Source organism: Symphalangus syndactylus, chromosome 5 (genome assembly GCF_028878055.3).
Source record: "Symphalangus syndactylus isolate Jambi chromosome 5, NHGRI_mSymSyn1-v2.1_pri, whole genome shotgun sequence".
NCBI classification, from domain to species: domain Eukaryota; kingdom Metazoa; phylum Chordata; class Mammalia; order Primates; family Hylobatidae; genus Symphalangus; species Symphalangus syndactylus.
In genome coordinates, this window is record NC_072427.2 from 8,254,559 (window position 1) to 8,280,113 (window position 25,555).

General features: G+C 39.8%; 1 long non-coding RNA gene across 1 annotated transcript in view; it reads left to right on the forward strand.

Moving 5' to 3' along the window:
* The window catches only part of LOC129482023 (uncharacterized), a 105,638-nt gene that overhangs the window by 25,758 nt on the left and 54,325 nt on the right, over positions 1 to 25,555 (forward strand). The window contains exon 2 of the long non-coding RNA XR_008657574.2: positions 8,688 to 8,777. This is a non-coding gene — a long non-coding RNA (uncharacterized lncRNA). The remainder of the gene's footprint in view (positions 1 to 8,687; positions 8,778 to 25,555) is intronic.

Consider the following 25,555-nt stretch of genomic DNA (forward strand, 5'->3'; position numbering starts at 1 on the left):
CTGCTCTCAAGACGGCTTGGGATGGGGCCAACCCAGTACCAGGCCATCCTGGGTCATGCAGCCCAGCTCACAGCCTTGAGAAAGAGGGGCTGGGGCGAGGAAATGCAGATGTGGGAGGGCTCAGCAGAGGCCTGCGGTGACCGCACGCTGCACGTGATCACCCTCACTCTGCAACAGCTTGGATCTGGGACTCAACTCTGTGAGCTGCTGCTGACTGGGACGACCCCTCCAAGCTTGGCCTTCATGGGCTCATGTCAGCCCCTTGCTGTGCAGCTGCTGAAGACTGCCTGGCCTATCTGAGATCACGGAATTCTGTAGCTGCCTTAGTAAAATTGATCTTCGCTCTGTCTGGGTTGTATCCCTGGAACTCACCGTGCCATCAGAACAGTTCTGTGCTATTTTTGAAGTAATGGGAATGGGATGCTCTGGGAAATCACACTTGGAAGATTTACTGGTGAAGGCTGGGGGAGGCCGTGGATTTTCTCGGCCTGAGGGTGAGTGAGTCCTAGGAAGCCCAAGCTCCACTACTCAACTGGGAAATGTCCAGTTCTCCACTGCTCAGAGAGGAGCCCTGGCAACGTACCTTTGTGACCCGACCTGGGTCACATGCCTTGCTGTCTAGAAGCCAAGTGACTCTCGTGAAATTGTCCAGGTGGACACCGCTTGGGAAGAAACCCACAGTGCTGCCAGGGTTAGCCTGTACCCATCTCACAAGGGGCAAGAAGGAAAGGCAGGCAGGCCTGGGACCTATGATATGCCAAAAACAGTCACGATAACTGAATTTAAGATTCATGCTGTGGTCTCAAAATACATCACTAGAGAAGTCAGCTCACAGAGACATAACAAGAGGAAACTGAACTGTGAAAACTGGCATGGACCCCCATCCACAGTCAGGCAACTTGGGGCCCCTGAGTCTTCACGAATCCACCTGTCCCTGCCTGGATGGGGCGCAGGGTAGGGCATAAGCACAATCAGTAAACTCCCCCTGAGATTGCCCGGGCCACAGCCTTTAGCTCTCTGGCCCTGGGAGCTCCTTCCCCGAGGTGGGACCTTCCATGTATTCCTTGGTATAGACCAAGGCTACAGACCTCAGGGTCAGGAAGACAGCAGATGCTCAATAAGTGGTAGGCAGAACAGACAACAGATGTCAGCTCCCTATTCCTAGGAACTAAACTGAGCTGTGTGAAGATCTGGGAATGAGTCCTTGCTAATATTTCAAAAGATCCCAGCTGGGGCCACCTCTGCCCCTCCCAGTTCATCACGACCATCAGGGTCCTCCTTCCATGCAGGAGACACGGAGGGGCAGGCCCAGTCCCCAGGAAGCCCATGGCCAGGGTCTCACCAATGGCCAGCAGCTCCTGTTTGGTGTCAACGCAGTGATTATTCTGAGAAGCTAACGGGAACAAACAGTAAAGACATCATCACTGATGTTCGACATCACTCAGAAAACATTGAAAAACAGGTTATGAGTTTCTATGTAAGGAATTGTCTAGGTTTTGTAAACATAAGTATATAAATACACATCTAAAATATTCACATAAAAAGTAAGATATTTCCATTTATTATTGACCTCTGGGATGATATTTTCAGTACTTTAAAAATATCACTCATGATTTCTGTTGAGAATTCTGCCACAATTCATATCTCTGATTTCTCTCTTACTCTGTACTTAATGTTTATTTTTTTCCTCTAGCCTCTGACCGCCTTTAAAATTTTGTATTAATTTTTGCTTTTTGGCAGTTTGATCATGATGTATCTAGGGGTGTGTATTTGTGTGTGTGAGAGAGGGAGTTTTATTTTTATCCTGCTTGTGGTTCTCTGAGATTCTTAGATCTGTAGTTGATCTCTTACGTTATTATTCAAAAACACTTAGCTATTATCACTTTGAATATTTCTTCTAGTACGTTTCCTCTATCTTCTCTTTTTGGAACTCTAATTCCATGAATGTTAGATATCTTAATATTGTCCCACAGCTCTTAGGAGTAATGAGTTTTTTAGTCTTTTTTTTTTCTCTTTATGTTTCAGTTTGGATAATTTTTATTGATCTATTTTCAAGACTACATCCTCAGTTGTGTCCAGCCTATTGACAAGCCCACTGAAGGAATTCTTTATCTCTGCTATCATGTGATTTTATTTCTGGCATTGTCTTTTGACTTTCCTATAGTTTAAAAATCTCCATCTATTTATGTATGTTGTCTTCCTTTTCTAACAAATCTATTAAAATATTAGTCATAGTTACTTTAAACTCCTTGTTCAGTAGTTCTAACATCTGGCCTATTGATTGCTTTGCCTTTTGAAAATTATTAGATTTTCCTTACTTATTTGTCTTGAAATTTTTGATTGAATGCTGGACATTTTGCATAGAACATTAGACTCGAGGCAAAAGTATTTATGCCTGGAAATGGTTATACTTTTTCTGCCAGGCTGTTAGTGTGAGGGGTTGAGCTAATCTAATTAGAAGTTGATCCGGGTTTGGGTTTTGTTGTTATTGTTGGTACCGTCAGTGCATCTAAGGGTTCAAATTTTTGTAGCAGTAGGCTGCTTTTACCTTGTATTTAGAGTTGGGGCTCAAATGTTGAAGAGTTTTTGTTAGTTTTCCTTCTACATTTTCTATCAGCTATCTCTGCATGCCAGAAGCATGGTGGGAGGGTAGAAGGAGGTCTGTCAAACTCTGTTTTGTATTCAATTATGTGCTAGAGCTGTCTCATATAGGCTCATGAGAGCCAGTTATAAGCCTCTCTTTCCAACTTCATATTCGGTGAGGCCATGTGGTACCTTCAAACAGGCCATAGTAGGAATATTTACACCATGGAAATTGGCCAACATTGCAAATCTGGGCTTTTTCTCCTGGCGAACTTCTAGTTAAATATTTAGCAGCATACCACCTCTTGTATTTGCAATTGGTTTTGAAATGGAAATGATAATCCTCTTACAGTGCTAAAAACAAAATAAAACAGAAAACCTCACAAACCTATGCTTCGTATTAGTGTAAGATCCCTTGCCCAAGACTGCTTATTGCCCCTCTCAGAGGTAGAGAGTTTTGATTCTGTCTCTTTCACTGCAGCAAGAGATCTTTGCCTGTGCCCTGGAAAAGTGTTTTTGGCCCCTTCCTCAAAGGAAGTCACCTTTTTCTTTCACTTCCCTCTGAGAAACTATAGATCTTTGTTCGTGCCCTTGTGGATGAAAAGACATACTGTCCTTCCTGTGGCTTAAGGTTTTTGATTCATATGAGGAAAGGGTATGGGAATGAAAGCAAAGTTTTGTGTATGACTTTTTGCTTCATAGATCACCTCCTGATGCTTGCATGCCTGTGTCACCACAGGGGCCTTTTCTCAAACTACTGCCCAATCCCCAGTCTTTCTCATGAGAGGCTAGTGGAGGCCTTTGGAGAAGAGCTTGTGAGCAACTGCAGACTTCCCTTATGTCTGGAGTCCCCAGTTACTCCACACCGACATGCTAGCTCACACTTGGGCTTTAAGAATTCATTAAAATTTATCTGATTTTTTCTTACAGGCTTTTATGGTGACCACCTCATCCTCCCAGGCTCTGCCAAATGTGAACAGTCCATATGTCTAATATCTCCTTGGAAGGACTCTCATTCATGGAAAATGGTTCACTTAGTTGCCTAGTGACCAAAGCTTTATGATGGGTTCATGAAAATCTATACTTTTAATAGATTATTCAGTTTTTTCTGTTAATGTGGGAGTGACATTCTTTGCTGATTTCTATATCCTAAGCAGAAGCACATAAAAACTTCCCCATTTTGTTTTTGCCTTAAGTTTCTTGACTATATTTTACGTACAATAAACTGCACATATTGAAAGAATATAATTTGATAAGTTTGTCATATGTTCACACTTGTGAGATTATCCCCACAATCAACATAATGGCCATAGCTACCACACACAAAAGTTTCCTCATAGCACTCATAAGTTATCATTCCTTATTGCCACCCTCATCCCTATACCCTGGCAATAATTGTTATGTTTTATGACTTTAAATTATCTTTTGATGAAAAAATAGATTCCAGATTTTATATAATTTTGGGATACAGTTGACAAATTGCACTTAAACTAGTACACATTGTAACATGGTCCTATTACTTTAAATTAATAAATATTTCACAGCACATCTGACTCATCTCAGGAGTTAGATATGAGTTGGGGTGGCCTAAACAGGCTCATACTCTGTTCAGTGAGATAAGTGCACTGACCAAAGGCTTGAATATCAGGTTACAATGTTACATGGCTATCCATGTTTGCAAATGTTTGTAATTTGTGTGCTTATTAATCTCAATTTCTACACTTACCTCATTGTGGGCCAGTAATAAGCAGTTTGTGGACTGCATTGGTCAATGGATCACACTATGAGTAGCATTGCCATATAATTTCCTAATGTAGATTTGTGGATTACATTCTTATAGTGTCAGTTGGTATGTTCTGTTTTTATTTTTAGATTAAAAACTTTTTTTTATTTTTTTGAGACGGCATCTTGCTCTGTCGCCCAGGCTGGAGTGCAGTGGCGTGATCTTGGCTCACTGCAACCTCTGCCTCCTAGGTTCAAGCTATTCTCTTGCCTCAGCAGCCTGAGTGGCTGGGATTACAGGCATGCACCACTATATCCAGCTAATTTTTGTATTTTTAGTAGAGATGGGGTTTCACCATGTTGGTCAGGCTGGTCTCGAACTCCTGACCTCGTGATCTGCCTGCTTTGGCCTCCCAAAGTGCTGGGATTACAGGTGTGAGCCACTGCATAAAAACTTTTTTTTAAGAGAAGGGGTCTTCCTACATTGCCCGGGCTGGTCTCGAACTCCCAGCCTCAAGTGATTCTCCTTCCTCAGGCTTCTGAGTAGCTATGATTATCGGTATAAGCCACCATGCTGGGATAACATATTCTAATGAATCCAATTTTTTGTAAATTGATGGTTCTAGAAGCTTGGTCTGATTTGTAATTTTTTTCAAAGTTATTTAGTCAGTGGTATTGTATATTTCCATTAGGGGGCATATTATGTCTGATTGCCTCTCGTTGTGATTTTAACAGCCTGTTGATAATCGTCGTCTAGACCCATTAGTTCATCAGGAGTTGCAAAATGATGTTATTCTAATTTTATCATTAAATTTTTTTAGCAGCTCAAATGCTTCTGTAAAAAGATACTTCCATTCAACAACTATTGGATTGTCTTGAGGTAGAGCTTAGAAGGAAAGGCTGGATAAATGCTTGACTCTTCTCTTTTATTTCACATTTTTGAAAACAAGGAGTTAGTGACCCAGCATCCTCTGAAGATGACCAATGAGTTTTTTAAAGAAATCATGAAACTATCAACTCATAGAAATATATTTGATAGGTTTAAATCCATTGCAGTCATTCTTATGATAAAATTGTACCTTCTCTGGCCAGTGGGAGATCCTTCAAGCTAGCTTCTGTGTCTTTTCAATCCTATTGGTGTTTGAGTACTTTTTAATTTTCTCATACAAAATGTTACAGGTTTATCTTGTCCATTTCCTGCTCCAGACTTGGAATTAGAAACCCTGATTTGTCTTTTTAATGGGAAATGGTATTTAGAGACCATAATCTGGGTGCTGGAGATCTAAATAATTTTAATGACTGCATGATACTCAAATTTATATCAAATTTAGTCATCACTTTCCAACTGATGGACAATGACTATTTTCACATTTTCATCACAAGTCTTCACACATAACCCCTAGCTACTGAGTGTCTGCTTTCAGGCCTGGTGTTAGCCATTCAGCAGAAGGGAGAGGTTGGCAAAATAACAGGTTATGCTTGTTTCAGCACAGAGATACTCACAAGCCTTCAGATAATGTTAATTGTTTAATTTGTAGGGGTAGATATGTGGTGGGAACTCAAGTCAGGATAATTTTCATTCAATCTCCAAAACATAAATCTGAAAAGGGAGGACAAGAATAGATTCTTCACTATGAATTAATCATTGGAGGACTTTCCAGCTGTAAGATGAAGTGTCATCTGCAGAAGACCTTAGTCTTCTGCAGCCAAATCCTAAGGCCTTTCCAGACTCCATGAATTTTCCTGATCTTAGGAAGCAAGCTGGAATCTGTTACTGACTTAAGTGAACATTGCTGCTGAGCAGACATTATTTATCAATCATGGAGTCTATGAAATCTCTATGTACAAGAAGAAAACTGAAAAAAATTTCTTTGATAATGTTTTTCTGATCACAGTGAAGTGCACAAACAGGTCATAATACCAAACTATAAAAAGGAGGTGGTATAATTAAAATTCCACAGAAGGCTATTTTATGTTGTTTTTTGGGAATAGGAGAGGGAATACAGTTGTAGGCAAAGTAGTGGTTTGATAATGAATATTCACAGGTGGCGCTAGAAAATCATACAGCTGCCTATTCCTGTCTATAAATTTAGCATATTTGCATAAAGAAAGATGCTTTTGTGGCTAAAATGTAGCAATAATTTAGAAAAATGATGTTTACTTACTGGAATGAAAGCATTTTTCCTTTTCTCTGCAAAACATGTTGCAAAAACCACTGTTAATTGTAATTCAGGAAGGAAGCGTTAAAAAAAAATAAGAATAAAAATGAATAAAGAAATTTAAAGAATAAAAAATATATCTCCAGACCAGAGAAATTTGATATATTTTGTTTACTGAATGCTTCACCTGTCTGAATATGTCGCTCATATTGATATCTTCTTTCTTTAATCAGGTAGGAATTTCCCAGGAGCAGTTCTTGGTTCTCATCTTTTTCTACTGCACAGTTTCTCTATTGGTGATTTTATGCAGTCTCTGGTTTAAATACTTTCTACATGCAGTGACTTTTAAATTCATATTTTCAAACTTGGCCTTACTAGTGTGGAGTACAGACTCCCTTGCTAGAATAGCCAACAGTCTACTCAAATTCTCCATTTGAGAGTTTATGGATATTTCAGTCTTAATCTGTTTCAAATTAAGCTCTTGATCTTGTCCTTTAAATTTGCTCCCCTTCTAGTATTCCCCATAGCAAGAACTAGTACCACCATTAATCCATTTGTTAGGGGAGGAGTCTTGGAGGCATAATTGACTATTACTTTTTCTTCACATCACACAGGACCTGCTATTTCTCCAGCCTCCATGACCATGGTAGTGGTATGTGACTAAGGAATATTTGCACTGTGTCCCCAAAGACGAGTACAAATTTTCTAAGTAGATAAGTGGTGCAAACCTAGTCTAGAGAGATTGAATGGCAAATACAAAAACTCTAAAGACACTTGATGTCTATAAATGTGTACGTACATACCCCTGGTAGATGTGGTTGTCTAGGAAGTTTACATATATGGAGAGTTTTAAGAATCCATTTCGAAATCTTCAACTTCCAGCTTTCCTAAAATGATTCTGCCTGTGAAGGAGTCAATATCCTTAATAGCCCTTTACTTTCCAAGGCATATGTCTCAGCCCTTCCAAATCTCACTCGCATGCGTTACTTGGATGCAATTCTCCTGCTCAGCCTCCCGAGTAGTGTATAAACCCCCATAGTGTTAAATAAAAGGATAAATTAAAATAATCAGGTTATTGTAACCCACAGTGCTCTCAAGTTTCTCCTGTTTTATACACAGTTCTGTTGAGGGTATTAGAAAGAGGGTATTTTTGCCTTTGTTGGGATGTTTTAAATTCAGAAGGGCAGACTTTGGATAAAATAGTGAAGGTCTTCTAAATGTAACAGAAATGTTATGTGAATTACCAACATTTTCAAGATGCACTGGACAAAACCAATGGGTATAAAATTTTCATGATTACATTTAAATTTAATGACCTTTTTTCAATAAGGTAATTAAAGCTTTTATTTAGTCATGTAATGAAATAGGTGTTCCAAATCCAGTCAATTCTTTCCCAATGAGCCATGTATGAGATGTCTACATGCAGAAATTAAGACTTGGCTAGAAAATGAGGGGCTGGAATTGGAATCAAGACCCATTGCATCACAAAGGCCCTATTCCTTTTTTTTTTTTTTTTTTTTTTGAGATGAAGTCTTACTCTGTTGCCCAGGCTGAAGTGCAGTGGCAGGATCTCATATCTCAGTTCACTGCAACCTCTGCCTCCCAGATTCAAGCGATTCTCCTGCCTCAGCCTCCCGAGTAGCTGGAATTACAGGCACCCGCCACCACACCCAGCTATTTTTTGTGTTTTTAGTAGAGATGGGGTTTCACCATGTTGCCAAAGGCTGGTCTCGAACCCCTGACCTCAAGTGATCCACCTGCCTCAGCCTCTCAAAGTGCTGGGATTACAGGCATGAGCCACCACTCCCGGCCTAAAGGCCCCATTCTTGACTATGTGAATGTGACTTCTGACAGGTTTGTGAGTTATTTTATCATCTGTGGAATGTGCCTCTGACCAACAGCCATCCAGGGTACTAAGCTGAGAAAGTGCTTGGCTCATATTAATTGATTCTGCCTCTGCTCAGGGAGGCTGGTGAATCCATTGTCTCTAGTCTGTAATTTTGGGAGTTGACAAGATTTTGTCTAGAAGTAAATAGCTCTCAGATAGTAATGATGATTTCATTGCTTGAAAATGATAGTTTGTCCAAACTTTTCCCAATGGACTCTCCTGCTTGGTCAATCTTTCCTCATTTCAAGGAACATTTGAAGCATGACTGTTAAATGCTAAGTCATTTGGAAATGGAAGTCTACACTCCTGATTTCTTTTTCGTTCTATTTTGACAGCTGAACTCGAGTATTTCGGGCCCTAAGAAGGAAGGACGAAGATCCCTGGAGAACTCTCCTGTAGTGTCCTTGTTTTGAGTAGCAATGGAGGTAAGTGCTTGTTTTGTTATGAGCTGGTTTCGTGGTGCTGTACTTACTCCTCCTCAAATTCAGAAGGGAAATGGAAGGCAAACAGGCAAGCCTTGGGGTGAAGAATAAGTTCCAATTGATGCACCCCACTCCACTCCCAGTTAGTGGCACAGAAGCCTGGTGGTGGCTGCTAGCCTTTCCTTTTACCTACCTTTTGTCTTGTCCTGCTGAGGATGAAGCTTATTCTGCTTGCTGCATAAAGTTTCCTCTAAGGAAAGTGTTCTGACTCCAGCTGTGAAAGTGATTGATGTCCTTCTAGACTCCAGGGGCTTTTACAAACATCCACTGTCATTTTGAAGCAGAAAAAAGTGCAAGTGTGTGTCGGGGATTGTGTGAAGAAACCATTATTCTTTATTTTATCGAAATGGGGGAGGGAAAGGCAAAAAATGTAAGCATGAGTACTGGGCTTCTGTGATAAATAGGCTGCTTAGGTTTTAACAGTGAAGGCACTCTTTCTCAGGAGTGAATTTTTGGCCATTCATTCATTCATCTGGCAGATATTGAGACCCTATTATGCGCCGTACCTCATGTTGGCTTTGGGATAAGCAAAGATGAATAAAAGTGAGTGTCTATCCATGTGGTTCATAATCTTGTGGCAAATACATATGTTTAAATAAATTATATTATAATGCCATTTGAGATGTAACAAAGAGGAGGTGAGAATACTGCAGGAATAAATGATTCCTCCCTCGGCTGTCAAAAGAAGAAAGCCTGGGCTTTATAAAGGCAGTGACGTTTGAGTCTTCAAAGAGGCATTTAGCATCAGGACAAAGAGCCCAGTCTGGACTCTTGCTCTGCCATCTCCTAGCTCTAGGGCCTGGAGCCATGCCCACACCTATAAAGGAGCATAATAGTGCCGTATGGTCATTGTGAGCTTTAAATGTCCACAAACAAAGTGCTGAATGCAGAGCTGTGCACAATGAATTATCTACCAGAGTGTGATCTAGCATCATGGTCCTGGCTATTGTTTACTGTTGTCGTTAAAAGACAAGTAGGAATTTTTCAATCAGAGAGAAGGCGGAGTACAGATGAGAAACAGCATCTAATAAGCTGAATTGAAAAACTGTAGATAAGGGCTAGGGGGGAATAACTCCCTCTGTGAATAAAAGGGGCTCAAGTCTCTTTGATTTTGGTTTGTATTTTGTGGGGTAGTGGTGTAGGGAGGTGTTGAAAACCTTTGAGGACACTTTAAAGAATAAAGAAGTGACTTGGTTCAAGTCATTTTAGTACCCATTCTCAGGAGGGGTGTGCTGAAGTGCACATTAATTGTGGGTGTTCAGAATGGATTTGATTTCACAAATGCACTTTGTTTCTCTGATGAAAAACAGGAGGGCTGGATGACAGTTGAGTCAAAAGGTTTCAGGCATGTGTCAGGCTGGCACTGGGGTGGCAGCAAGGCTGGTGTGCTAATTGTGATCTTAATGAAAATGACTTGGAATCTCTTTTGCTTCTTTTTCCTTTAAATCAAGATTCGATTGGACCAGTGGTTCTCAGCCTTGGTTGTACATTAGAATCTCCTGGAAGACTTAAAAAATGCCAGTGCTTGCACCAGAGCCCCCGAGACTCTGCTTCACTCGGCCTGAGATGGGGTCCTTGGCCCTAGTGCTTTTCAAAAGTCCCCCAGGTCCTCTTAATGAACAGCCAGGATTTATGGTTACTGTCTTGGGGAAGCTAAAGCTCACCTGTGTTGTGGTTTAGAAGGCCGTTGGCCATCCTTAGTGACACTGTGCCTTCTTTGTAGAGGTAAGGTTGTCTTTGTGATAATGTATTAAGTCCCTTTCTTTCTGGAGAGCACCTTTGGTAGTGATAAAGGATGCTTTTAGTAGATACGTGATCTAGTGAAGATAATTCTGGTTTCTCTGGGCTGATTCTCTGCTTTCATCCAATCTACTCCTTTGCACTCAAATTTGGCTATCAATAAGAAGAATTTCTATGCCTTTGAGTCTTTCCTTTTTGGAGGTGACGTAGGACCCTCTCTTTTGCTCTTGGTCTTCCTCTCTTCTCTCTGCCTGCTTTGCCTGGATTTTGAACATTTTGAGCCTTGAGGATGAATAGCCTTGGGCTGTCCAGGATTCACTTTCCTCTGTTCTCACATTCTGGGCTCTCTGAGCGGGATCCCTGGACTTTACAGCACTGTCCACAGAAATCCATTCTATCTATGGGCTCAGCCCACAGCCCACTCCCAGGTGTGGTCATTGCTGTCCAAAGGGCATTGTTTCTTTAGAAAATGCCTAAGGCAAGTCAGTCATTGAATTTGCTGTAACAAGTTCCTTTGAGAAGTATTAAATAATGTCTGCTGCCCAATAAAAAGTTAGATTGATATGAATTACTTTTTTTTTTTTGCCAAAAATAAGATTATTGGAATCACAGAGGGGAGGCTAGACCTTTTGATCCTCTGCTGAGTACCCCTTGGCAATTCTGACTTTTGGAGTGAATTCTGGGCAGGTTTACTCAGATTGTTTGAGTACAATGCCAAGGGCCTGAAGGTTACAAGTGATGTTCCTGCGTTCTGCCTGCCAGTCCTCAGAAACTGGCACTCTACCAGATGGAAATGTTCGAATGGCTCAATGCATAGTGATCATAGGGAATATAAGATAAAAAAATAATAGGAGAGAGGATCCCAGTATTAGAGGACTGTGGAAGTCTTCAAGTCTATCCATCTATCACCTGGAAAGTGTATACTTCATATATAAAGGATCTTACATATTTATTTTTGATGTTCCAGTAAAATTTCTTAGTTCTTTGACTATCTATTGTGGGAAAAAACCCATAAAAAGGTATGCTCTGATAACCACAATAGTTACAGATTATCGTCCTCTGCCTGGTAGAGCATTTAAGTATTAAAAAATCTAAGCATGACTGAAATAGAAATTTTTAAAAGTTACATAAAAAGTCCATGCACAGGGTTGGTAATTAGATATGTAATAGAGGTTACTATTGAAGTGGTGACATGATTAATTTCAGTAAGTAAAAGGTGGTGGTGAGCCCAGCCTTCCTCCAGCAAATGTTGGCTGCAAATGAAAGTTCACACATTGGGTTCCTCAGTAGAAAAGGTGTGGTACCTGTGGCCCCTTCCACCAGTAGCTGTTTAATAATGCAAGCCCATTAATCATGGAGGAAGATGGCACGGTGTTTCCTGCTCCTCACAGCAAAACCACACATGGTGTTGCTTCAAAAAGTGGGCATAATGATGAGTTCATGTCTTTTGTAGGGACATGGATGAAGCTGGAAACCGTCATTCTCAGCAAACTATCGAAAGGACAAAAAACCAAACACCGCATGTTCTCACTCACAGGTGGGAATTGAACAATGAGAACACTTGGACACGGGAAGGGGAACATCACACACCAGGGCCTGTTGTGGGGTAGGGGGAGGGGTGGAGGGATAGCATTAGGAGATATACCTAATGTAAATGATGAGTTAATGGGTGCAGCACACCAACATGGCACATGGATACATATGTAACAAACCTGCACGTTGTGCACATGTACCCTAGAACTTCAAGTATAATAACATATATATGAAATATAATAACATATATATGAAATATAATAACATATATATGAAATATAATAACATATATATATGAAAAAAAGTGGGCATAAATGTGGTTCCGTTGCAAAAGAATTGGGAACATGAAACATTTTGTTTCCTTTTTCTCTCTTTTGGAAACATGTATTCTTTGGAAGGGTTAGGATGGTTGAAAAGTGGTTAAATAAACAGCACCGTCTGGCCATTGTCAGGTAGACTGTCTTGGAGTATTAGCTGTTTATTTCACTGACATATTCTGAAGGGTCTATAGGGGGCTCTTTCAGAAGTCAGGACCTCAATGTAATATACAAGCATTGATTCTGATATTTCCCTTGATAACAGTGCTCGACCATATTGGGGTCGTAAGTCAGTAAGGTTCATTGGCTCCTGTAATGCTCACTGTCACCAGTAATAAGTACAAAGGACTTGCTCTAAAAGCTGGCTTATAAAACTTTAAGGAAACTTGGATTGCTTAAGTGAACTTGCAAGGCTCTAGGGGGGCCAAGCAGGCCTTAGTTGTCTACTTATATTAATTTCACAGAGTTTAAAGGGTCAAGAAAGGCGGTCGGTGATGCTTATTAATTTATGAAAGACAGCGTCTTGTCTGTCTCGCTATCTCGCTTTGACCATTCTGCCCTTCCTTTTGGAAAATTTAATATAAATTAAACCTTACCAGACAAGAGTGCCCTAAAAGATTAAGTCTAAAGTTCACAGCTGGACTAAAAGGGTCCAAAGATGCTGCGTTTTTTCGCTGGCACGATTTCATTTGAAGTGATGTTTGAACAATAGAGCCACAGAGTGGACATAAAACATGAGAAGCAAAAGCAATTAGAGGCATACTGCAGTTAGTCAAGGATTAGGATATTTAAAAAATATGAGATATACTTGCTTCTAGGGATTTCTTTTCTTCTTCATCCAAGTAATAGTGGCTTGTAACAAGAACATTTTCCTGGCTTTAAGTGGGGGCATGGTTCTTGTTAAGATGGAAATGTTTGTGTGTCACAGCAATGTCTCAAAACATATCTGACTGCTGGGGCCAAACCTTGCTGAGGAGTGAGAAAAGGGACATGGAATATTGCCATAGAAATAAAGCCAGTCTTCCTAATGGGACTGCTCCTTTTTGGCTAATTTTCTTTTGGATAAAGAGGGAAGGCCACAATCACGTAAAGGCAGACATTTAAAAATGCAGTACCTATTTTAGTCCTCACAAAAAAACGTTGAATTATTTCCTCAATTTACAGATGCAGGTCTTGAGACTCAGACTAATACATTTTCTGAGGTTTGTACATCTAGTAATTGCCCGAGCAGTACTAGAAAATAAAGGAGTCCCCCCACCCCTAACCCAAACCGAGGATCAGATTGAAGGCCACCACTGCCATGCTAGTGGCTCTTCTTCTAGGAGGCCTTTTTGAGCAATGCATCCAACGGAGGGAATAGCCAAGACCCTGACTGAGGGATGAGAACTAGATCAGCTTGGTTGCAGTGCAGTGGGCTTGGAGGTGTGAAGGGAATGAAAAGTAGAGTGGAAAGGTAGCAGGCAGACATGCAGGGCTAAGTAGGCTAGTATTTGATTTTTATTCTAGGAGCAGTGTGAGATATTTGGAGGGTTGAAGCAGGAGATACTCAGATTTGTTAGAAAGGTTACATGAAAGACCACCACTTCCTGTTTAGATGAAGTAGTTGGTGGCAGATTAAGCTTCTATAGAGAACAACTAAAAAAGCCGGATAAAATATAGAAATCATCAGTGAGAAGGTAGTAGAGAGCTGCTGAGGCACAGAAGAGAGTAGAGAGGACTGTGAAAAGGTGAGCTGACCTCTGCAGCCTCTTTTAAACTAGGTTCTTCTAGGTACTGCAAGAAGCTAAAAATTCAGAATTTTCACTAGTGCTAGGCAACTACTAGACAGTAAAGAAACAAGTAGAACTTCTGGAAGAGACTTGATAGTCCTCTAAGATGCGGGTAATGTTTCCCCTAGGGAAACTGAATTCTGCGACTATATGGAGTGGAGTGGCCAAAAACCTTAACAGAAGTCCTCTGAAAAATACACAACACAGTTCACCAGTCTTCATAGTGTCAAAAGATAAAGATTCGAGTTCAGCATTCACTATGGGGAAGAGATCCACTGAACACACCAGACTCAGTTGAAAATCTTGGAGGCTTGTACCTTAAATGAAGGCAAACAGAAAGTAGATTGAGCCTTACCTTGACTGCAACACAGAATCAATATAGCATAGTGTGTGATTAGATTTGGGTGAGCAGCTATTACTCTCTTTGCCTAAAGGAGGGAGAGGTATATGGTCCTTGGAGGAAAATAATGTCACCTGGAGTCTTCAAGCTATAGAAACAGTATCCATTATATTAATAATTTTTAGACATGCCAAAACAGATGCTCACATGATTGAAAATCAAGAGAAAAACAATCAAAGGGGATAGGCCCACAGGGGATCCAGATATAGAAGTTTGTTAACAAAACTTTTAAATAGCTTGATATATATGTTTAAGGACATGGAGAAAAAAGCCAAAAACAGAGAGGATGAGTAGAGATCCCAATTTATAAAGCACATGAATAATTCTAGAACTAAATAATACAATATCGGTAACAGAAATTTGGACATAAGAGTAAGCAGAATTAGTGAGCTAGCAGAAAAGTCAAATGAATATCTCTGTGCTTAAGCACAGAGAGCAAATAATAAGTAATACAGAAAGGAGCATTAAGAAATATGAGGCTCACTCAATAGATCTAACATATAAATGGAATTCCAGAAGGAAATAAGAGTGAATGAAGCAGAAGCAATATTTAAAGGGATAATTCCTGAATATTTTCCATAACTGATGAATGATATTAATTTATAGGTTTATGGAAGCTCTGAGGTGTCAAGAAGTGTAAATATGATATCACCATATTTTATTAGAAGTAAATATTGAGTACAACTGCAAATAACCACAGACAAAAATATAATGCACATTATCACCATCCTGGCTAACACGGTGAAACTCTGCCTCTACTAAAAATACAAAAAAATTAGCCAGGTGTGGTGGGGGGCATAGTCCCAGCTACTCAGGAGGCTGAAGCAGGAGAATAGCGTGACCCCAGGAGGCAAAGCTTGCAGTGAGCCGAGATGGCACCACTGCACTCAAGCCTGGGCCACAGGGAGAGACTCTGTCTCAAAAAAAAAAAAAAAAAAAAAAAAAAATGCACATTATCTTCAAAGGAACAATAGTTTTGATACCTGAATTCTCAATGGAAACAATGGAAGCCAGAAGACAGTAGAAGAATATCTTCCAAGTACTAAGAAGAGCTCTTTCGCCTCCAGAAAAGAGAATGGATTTTGGAGTTAGAGTTGGCTACAGAGGATACAGGAAGAAAAATTAGTAGGTTTATAGAGTATTATAGTTTCTTCTAAGAGGTGATTGTGGTTTACACTAGAGTGATGATGATGGAGATGAAAAGAAGTGGATTGATTAAATAAATATTTTGGAAGTCAAAACCCTCAAGAAATAAAGCAAACCAACCAATCACTTCCCATCCCCCCGAAACACTCTGTCTCATCTTCATGATTATTTTCTTTTTTTCTTGAAGGTTTTCTTAGCCACCTCATGGACCATCTGGTTGGCCGAGATGAAAACACATATGTTCCATAAGATAGTCTCTTCGATAACCAAATTCTCTCTCATTCTTGTCTTCACTTCTGAGGCTTAGATAGTGATTGAGTGCATTTCTGTTTCTCTGTGGAGAATTCCATGTGACACCCTGATAGAAATGTTGGTAGGGGGCATTAGCTCCCATCCCCAGTCCCATCTTATCCAACCATGTATAGTTAGAGTATGGGTTTATAGACAAATGGATATTCACTAGGCCAGGGGCTGTATTAGGTAGATGTGGTATCTTTTTTGGAGTCCTTCAGTTCAGAGAAGTCTGGACAGAGGAAAACTAATTTCAGGTCTGACTTAACTGAATCTTGAACACTATCTCTGTCCATTACTCTTTGTGCAAGCTTGGGGCTCAGTTTCTTTTATTTGGAAAGTGGAAGGCTGGACATGGTGGCTCACACCTGTAATCCCAGCACTTTGAGAGGCCGAGGAGGGCAGATCACCCGAGGTCAGGAGTTTGAGACCAGCTTGGCTAACATGGTGAAACCCCATCTTTACCAAAAATACAAAAATTAGCCAGGTGTGGTGGCATGTACCTGTAATCCCAGCTACTTGAGAGGCTGAGGCCAGAGAATCACTGGAACCTGGGAGGCAGAGGTTGCAGTGAGCCGAGATCACACCACTGCACTCCAGCCTGGGTGATAGAGTGAGACTCCATCTCAAAAAAACCAAAACATTGAGAGGCTGAGGCAGGCAGATCACGAGGTCAGGAGATTGAGACCATCCTGGCTAACACAGTGAAACCCCGTCTCTACTAAGAATACAAAAAATTAGCCAGGGGTGGTGGTGGGCTCCTGTAGTCCCAGCTACTTGGGAGGCTGAGGCAGGAGAATGGTGTGAACCCAGGAGGCAGAGCTTGCAGTGAGCAGAGATCATGCCACTGCACTCCAGCCTGGGCAACAGAGCGAGACTCTGTCAAAAACAAAACAAAACAAAGCAAAACAAAGCAACTCCCCCCCCCCCAGAAAAAAAGAACAACTGCCAAACAAACAAAAAAGAAAGTGGGAATGGAGTCTGGCAGAGCCTTTCTGTCTAGCAACTGCCATCTCTGTTCCAGGTACTGTCTCCATTGGTCTGGCTCCTCTATTCCTAGAGGCCCCAGCTGGCTCTGTGGCAGCCTCTGTGCCTCTGTGACCTGTAGGTACTGGGAAATTTGTAGGGCAGATGCCAGGACATGGAAACAGATGGGAAGATCAGAACACTGAAGATCAGTTCAAAAATTCTGGAAGTAATCTGAGAAAGCTTAATCGAAAATGTGGCTGTTGGAAGACCCTGCCTACCCACTTTTGCAGATGGATGCCTGCCAGTGCTTCTGCCAGCATGCATACAACAGGGACCCACAGTCACCCTGCTGGAGCACTTTTGCTGCTGGCAACCCCTGTCCGAGTGTTGCTGCCAGCAAACTGGGAATGCCTAGGCCCCCAGCGTAGTAGGTGGTTAACCTTGAGGGGCCAGAGAACATATCTGTGAGCCTAGTCCCAGTCCCCCAGGGTTAGAACATGCAGTCCAGTAGTGCTGAGCTTAGCCTTGGCCCCCTGGAAGCATGCAGAAGCCAAGCCATTCAAGTTAACCCAACTTATAACATAGTAGAGGTGTCAAGGACATCAAAGAATATGAAAGCAAAAAACCCTATACAAAGATGGCAACTTCAAACATTAAAGGAACATCAGCCAACACAGATGAGAAAGAACCAGTACAAGAAGTCTGGCAATTTTAAAAGCCAGAATGTCTTCTTATCTCCAAACAATAGCACTAGATTCCCAGCAATGGTTCTTAATCAGACTTAAATGACTGAAATGACAGGTATGGAATTCAGAATCTGAATGGCAAAGAACTCATTAAGATACAGGAAAAGGTTGAAACCCAATCCAAGGAACACAGCAAAATGGTCCAAGAGCTGAAAGACAATGTAGCCCTTTTGAGAAAGAACCAAACCAAACTTCTGGAAATGAAAAATTCACTTCAGGAATTTCAGAATGCAATGGGAAGCATTAATAACAGCAGAGACAAAGCTGAGAAAAGAATATCAGAGCTCAAAGACTGTTCCTTCACATCAATGCAGGCAGACAAAAATAAAGGAAAAAGAATAAAAAAATGAACAAAACCTCTGAGAAATATGGGATTATGTAAAGAGATCAAACCTATGGCACATTGGTATTCCTGAAAGAGATGGAGAGAGAGCAAACAACCTGGAAAACATATTTGAGGATATTGTGGATGAATATTTCCCCAGCCTTGCTAGAGAGATTGACATACAAATTCAGGAAATTTGAAGAACCCCTGTAAGATGCTATACAAGACAACCATTGCCAAGACACATAGTCATCAGATTCTCCAAAGTCTGAAATTCTCTTTTTTGGTTATGTCTCTGCCAGGCTTTGGTATCAGGACAATGCTGGCCTCATAAAATGTGTTAGGGAGGATTCCCTGTTTTTCTATCGATTGGAATAGTTTCAGAAGGAATGGTACCAGTTCCTCCTTGTACCTCTGGTAGAATTCGGCTGTGAATCCATCAGGTCCTGGACTCTTTTTGGTTGGTAAGCTATTGATTATTGCCACAATTTCAGAGCGTGTTATTGGTCTATTCAGAGATTCAACTTCTTCCTGGTTTAGTCTTGGGAGGGTGTATTTGTCGAGGAATTTATCCATTTCTTCTAGATTTTCTAGTTTATTTGCATAGAGGTGTTTGTAGTACTCTCTGATGGTAGATTGTATTTCTGTGGGATCGGTGGTGATATCCCCTTTTTCATTTTTTATTGCGTCTATTTGATTCTTCTCTCTTTTCTTCTTTATTAGTCTTGCTAGCAGTCTATCAATTTTGTTGATCTTTTCAAAAAACCAGCTCCTGGATTCATTAGTTTTTTGAAAGGTTTTATGTGTCTCTATTTCCTTCAGTTCTGCTCTGTTTTTAGTTATTTCTAGCCTTCTGCTAGCTTTTGAATGTGTTTGCTCTTGCTTTTCTAGTTCTTTTAATTGTGATGTTAGGGTGTCAGTTTTGGATCTTTCCTGCTTTCTCTTATGGGCATTTAGTGCTATAAATTTCCCTCTACCCAAAGTGAATGTGAAAGAAAAATTCTTAAAGGCAGCTAGAGAGAAGGGGTAGGTCACATACAAAGGGAACCCCATCAGGCTAACATTGAAACTTTCAGCAGAAACTTTACAAGCCAGAAGAGAGTGGGGAGCCCATCTTCAACATTTTTTAAAAAAAGAAATTTCAACTAAGAATTTTATATCCAGCCAAACTAAGCTTCATAAACAAAGGAGAAATAAAATCTTTTTTTCAGATAAGCAAATGCTAAGGGAGTTCATTACCACCAGACGTGCTTACAAGAGGTCCTTAAGGAAATGCTAAATATGCAAACAAAAGACCATTATGTGCCTCTCCAAAAACACACGTATGTACATATCCCACTGAAACTCTAAAACAACCCCATAATCAAGTGTATATAATAACGAGCTATTAATAACAACATGATGACAGAGTCAAATCCTCACATGTCCATATTAACCTTGAATGTAAAGGGGCTGAATGCCCCACTTAAAAGACACAAAATGGGCCGGGCGCGGTGGCTCAAGCCTGTAATCCCAGCACTTTGGGAGGCCGAGGCGGGCGGATCACGAGGTCAGGAGATCGAGACCATCCTGGCTAACATGGTGAAACCCCGTCTCTACTAAAAATACAAAAAATTAGCCGGGCGTGTTGGCGGGCGCCTGTAGTCCCAGCTACTCGGGAGGTGAGGCAGGAGAATGGCGTGAACCCAGGAGCCGGAGCTTGCAGTGAGCCGAGATCGCGCCACTGCACTCCAGCCTGGGCAACAGAGCGAGACTCCGTCTCAAAAAAAAAAAAAAAAAAAAAAAAAAAAAAAAAAAAAAGACACAAAATGGAAAGTTGGATAAAGAAGCAAAAACCCAATTGCTGCTGTCTTCAAGAGACCCATCTCACATGCAAGGACACTCATAGGTTCAAAGTAAAGGGATGGAAAAAGATATAACAAGCAAACAGAAAACAAAAAAGGGCAGCAGTTGCTATTGTTATTTCAGACAAAACTGACTTTAAACCAGCAATGATCAAAAAGGACAAAGAAGGGTATTACATGAGATGTGTATATTTATGTATGTATATTTTTTAATTTATGTATGTGTATATTTATGTATGTGTATATTATGTATTACATGTGATGTGATATTTATGTATGTATATGTATATATACATACATAGATATGTATGTATCTGTACAGATACACTTGACCGAATGGACCAGAAAGACATCTACAGAATATTCTACCCAATGACAACAGAATGTACTCTTCTCATCTGTACACAGCATATACTCCAAGATCGATCATTCATAATCTCAGTCATAAAAAAATTCTTAAAAAATTAAAAATATCTGAAATCATACCAACCACACCTCTCAGACCATAGGGTAATAAAAGTAGAAATCAATGCCAAGAATATCACTTAAAACCATATAATTGCATAGAAATTAAACAACTTGCTCATGAATGACTTTTGGTAAAGAATGAAATTAAGGCAGAAATAAAAAAATTATTGAAACTAATGAAAATAAAGATACAACACACCAGAATCTCTGGGACATAGTTAATAAGGTGTTAAGAAGAAAGTTTATAGTGCTAAATGCCTATCTCAAAAAGTCAGAAAGATGTCAAATTAACAACCTAACATCACACCTAGAGGAACTGGAAAAACAAGAGCAAACCAACTGCAAAGCTAGCAGCAGAAGAAAAATGACCAAACTCAGAGCTGAACTGAAAGAAATTGAGATGCAAAAATTCATACAAAAGATTGATGGACCAAAAATTGGTTATTGGAAAGAATAAATAACATTGCTAGACCACTAGCTAGATTAATAAAGAAAACAAGAGAAAAGATCCCAATAAACAGAATCAGAAATGACAAAGGTGACATTACCACTGACCCCACAGAAATACAAAGAAACTCTGAGAGCATTACAAACACATCTATGCACACAAACTAGAAAACCTAGAAGAAATGGATAAATTCCTGGAAACATGCAATCTATCAAGATTGAATCAGGAAGAAATTGAAATCCTGAACAGACCAATGACAAGTTCTCAAACTGAATTAGTAATTAAGAACCTACCAACCAGAAAAAACTCTAAACAAGACAGATTCACAGCTGAATCCTACCAGACATATAAAGAAGAGCTGGTACTAATCCTACTAAAATCATCTCAAAAAATTGAGGAGGATGAACTCCTCCCTAACTCATTCTATGAGGCCAGCATTATTCTGATACCAAAACCTGGCAGAGATACAACAACAAAGGAAAACATCAGGCTGGTATCCCTGATGAACATAGATGAAAAAAACCTCAACAAAATATTAGAAATCAAGTGTAGCAGCACATCAAAAAGTGAATCCACTGCAATCAAGTAGGCTTTATTCCTGGGATGCAAGGTTGGTTCAATGTACACAAATATATACATGTGATTCATTACATAAACAGAACTTAAACCACATGATCATCTCAATTTATGCAGAAAAATCTTTTGATAAAATTAAACATCGCTTCATGCTGAAAACCCTCTACAAACTATGCATCAAAGGGATATACCTCAAAATAAGATCCATCTATGACAGACTTACAGCCAACATCATAATGAATGGGCAAAAGCTGGAAGTATTCCCCCTGAGAACTGGGACACAACAAGGATACCTACTGTCACCACTCCTATTCGACATAGTACTGGAAGTCTTAGCCAGAACAATCAGGCAAGAGAAATAAATAAAAGGCTTCCAGATAGGAAGTGAGGAATTCAAATTATCTCTCTTTGCAGATGATATGGTTCTATACCTAGAAAACCCTGTAGTTCCTACCCAAAGGCTCCTAGAACTGATAAACAACTTCAGTGAAGTTTTAGGATACAAAATCAACATACCAAAATCAGTAGCATTTCTATGCATCAATACTGTCCAAGTTGAGAGCTAAATCAAGAATGCAGTCCCACTCACAATAGCCATAAAAAGAATGAAATACTTAGGAATATAGCTAGCCAGGGAGGTGAAAGATCCCTAGAATGAGAATTACAAAACACTACTAAAACAAATCAGAGATGACACAAATGGAAAAGCATTCCGTGCTCATGGATTGAAAGAATCAGTATTGTTAAAATGGCCATACTACCCAAAGCAATTTACAGATTCAATGCTATTTCTGTCAAACTATCAGCATCATTTTTTTTTTCACGGAATTAGAAAAAGAAACTATTTGAAAATGAAGATGAGACCAAAAATAAAAGCCCAAATAGCCAAAGCAATCCTAAGCAAAAAGGAGAAAGTCAGAGACATCACACTACCTCACTTCAAACGATAATACACTACAGTAAACAAAACAGAATGGTACTGGTACAAAAACAGACACATAGATCAATGGAACAGGCCAGAGCACCCAGAAATAAAACTGCATAGCTATAACCATCTGATCTTTGACAAAGTTGACAGTAACAAGCAATGGGGAAAGGACTCCCTATTCAATAAATGGTGCTAGGATAACTGGCCAGCCATATGCAGAAGATTGAAACTGGACCCCTTCCTTGCACTTTATATAAAACTCAACCTAAGATGTGTTAAATATTTAAATGTAAGACCTAAAACTATGAAAACTCTAGAAGGAAACATAGGAAATATCATTTTGGACACAGGTCTTGATAAAGATTTCATGTTGACATCTCCAAATGCAATTGCAATAAAACAAATATAGACAAGTGGGACCTAATTAAACTAAAGAGCTTCTGAAAGCAAAAGAAAGTACAACAGAGCAAATAGACAACCCACAGAATGGGAGAAAATATTTGCAAACTATGCATACAACAAGGGTCTAATATTCAGAATCTATAAGAAACTTAAACAAATCAACAAGCAAAAAGCAAACAGCCCCGTTAAAAAATAGGCAAAGAGACCCGGGCGCGGTGGCTCACACCTGTAATCCCAGCACTTTGGGAGGCCGAGGCAGGCAGATCACGAGGTCAGGAGATCGACACCATCCTGGCTAGCACAGTGAAACCCTGTATCTACTAAAAATACAAAAAATTAGCCAGGCGTGGTAGTGGGCGGCCAGTAGTCCCAGCTGCTGGGGAGGCTGAGGCAGGAGAATGGCTTGAATCCAGGAGGCAGAGCTTGCAGTGAGCCAAGATCATGCCACTGCATTCCAGCCTGGGCGACAGAGCGAGACTCTGTCTCAAAAAAAAAAAAGAAGGCAAAAAATATGAACAGACACTTCTCAAAAGAAGACATACACACAGTCAACAAGCATATGAAGAAAAGGTGCTCACTATCACTAATCATCAGAGAAATTCAAATCAAAGCCACAGTGAGGTACCATCTCACACCAGTAAGAATGACTATTATTAAGAAGTCAGACAATAAAAGATGTTAGTGGCATTGCAGAGAAAAGGCAATGCTTGTGCACTGCTGTTGGGAATGTAAATTAGTTCAGCCACTGTGGAAAGCAGGTTGGAGATTTCTCAAAGAACTTAAAAGACAACCACCATTTGACCCAGCAATCCCATTACTGCTTATATATACCCAAAGAAATATGCCATTCTACCAAAAAGACACATGTACTCTTATGTTCATTGCAGCACTATTACAATAGCAAAGACAAAGAATCAACCTAAATGCCTATCAATGGTGGACTGAATAACTAAACTGTGGTACATATACACCATGGAATGACATGCAGCCATAAAAAGAAGAAAACCATGTCCTTTGCAATGACAGGGATGCAACTGGAGGCCATTATGCTAAGTGAATTAACACAGGAACAGAAAACCAAGTGGGTATGCTCACTCATACTGGGCTAAACTTTAAGTACACATGGATACAAAGAGAGGAACAAGAGACACTGAGGCTTACTTGAGGGTGGAGAGTGGAAGAAGGATAGGGTATAAAAACTACCTATCAGGTACTATTCTACTATCTGGGTGATTAAATCATTTGTACACCAAACCCCGGTGATACATGATTTACCTATGTAATGAACCTGCACGTGTACCCTCTGAGCCTAAAATAAAAGTTTAAAAAGGGACCTTTGTGATTATATAACATATTAACAAGTCTCAGGGATTAGGATGTAGGCAACTTTGGGTGCTAATTTTTAAGCTTAATACAGTTTGATTTTTTTTTATTGGGGTAAAATATACATAGACATAAAATTTACCATTTTAACCATTTTTAAGTGTACAGTTCTGTGACATTAAGTACCTTCACATTACTGTGCAACCATCAGCACCACCCATCTCTGGAACTTTTTGTTCTTCCCCAACTGAAACTCAGTACATGTTTAACACTAACTCCTTATTCCACCCTCTGACCCCACCCGCCCCCGACCCAGATGCCATCCACCATTCTACTTTCTGTTTCTATGAATTTGACTACTCCAGGTACATCATATAGGTGCAATCTGTAGTATTTGCCCTTTTATGACTGACTTATTTTATTTAAAATAATGTCCTCAAGGTTCATTTATGTGGTAAGCTTGTGTCAGAATTCATTCTTCCATTGTAGTAGATAGCACATTTTTGTTTAGTAATTCATCTGTTGGTGGACATTTGTGTTGTTTTTATGTTTGACTATTGTCAATAATGGTGCTATAAACATGAATATACAAATATCTGTTGGAATTCTTATTTTTCTTACTTTTTTTTCAATGCCCTCACTTTTACAGTATCTTTACTTTTGGGTATATGTCTGGAAGTGGAATTGCTGGATCATAAAATAATTTTACCTATTTTTTAAAGAATTGCCATACTGTTTTTGACAGTGGCTCTACTATTTTACATTACTACCAGTGATGTAACATGACTCTGCTTTCTCTCCATCCTTTCTGCTATGGTTTCAATGTTTGTCCCTTCCGAAACTCATATTGAAACTTAATATCCAATGTAGCAGTATTGAGAGATGGGGACTTCAAGAGGTGATTGGGTCATGAGGGCTCTGCCCTCAGGAATTAATTAATTCACCCATGGACTAATGGATTAATGGATTAATAGGTTATCAGGAAGTGGAACTGGTGGCTTTAAAAGAAGAGGGAGAAAGACCTGAGCTAGTACACTCTGTCTCCTCATCATGTGACGCCCCGTGGCACCTTGAAACTCTCCAGAGTCCCACTAGCAAGAACGTCCTCATAAGATGCAACTGCTTGACCTTGAAATTCCCAGTTCCAGAACTGCAAGAAATATATATCTATATATACATATATATATTTTTAAAAAGTAAATTACCTAATTTCATGTATGCATTTATAGCAACGGAAAATGGACTAAGATACTCTCCAGAAACTTATTTTCTGTTTTTTGATAACCATTCTAATGGGTGTGATATGTTATCCCATTGTGGTTTTGATTTGCATTTCCCTATTGATTACTGATATTGAATATCTTGTCCTATGTTTATTGACCATGTGTATATTTTCTTAGGAGACAAATTTCCTTTTCTCATTTTAACATCAGGCTGTTGAGGGGTTTTTCATGTAATATCATGTTACCATCTAATCACATCATATTAATGCCACA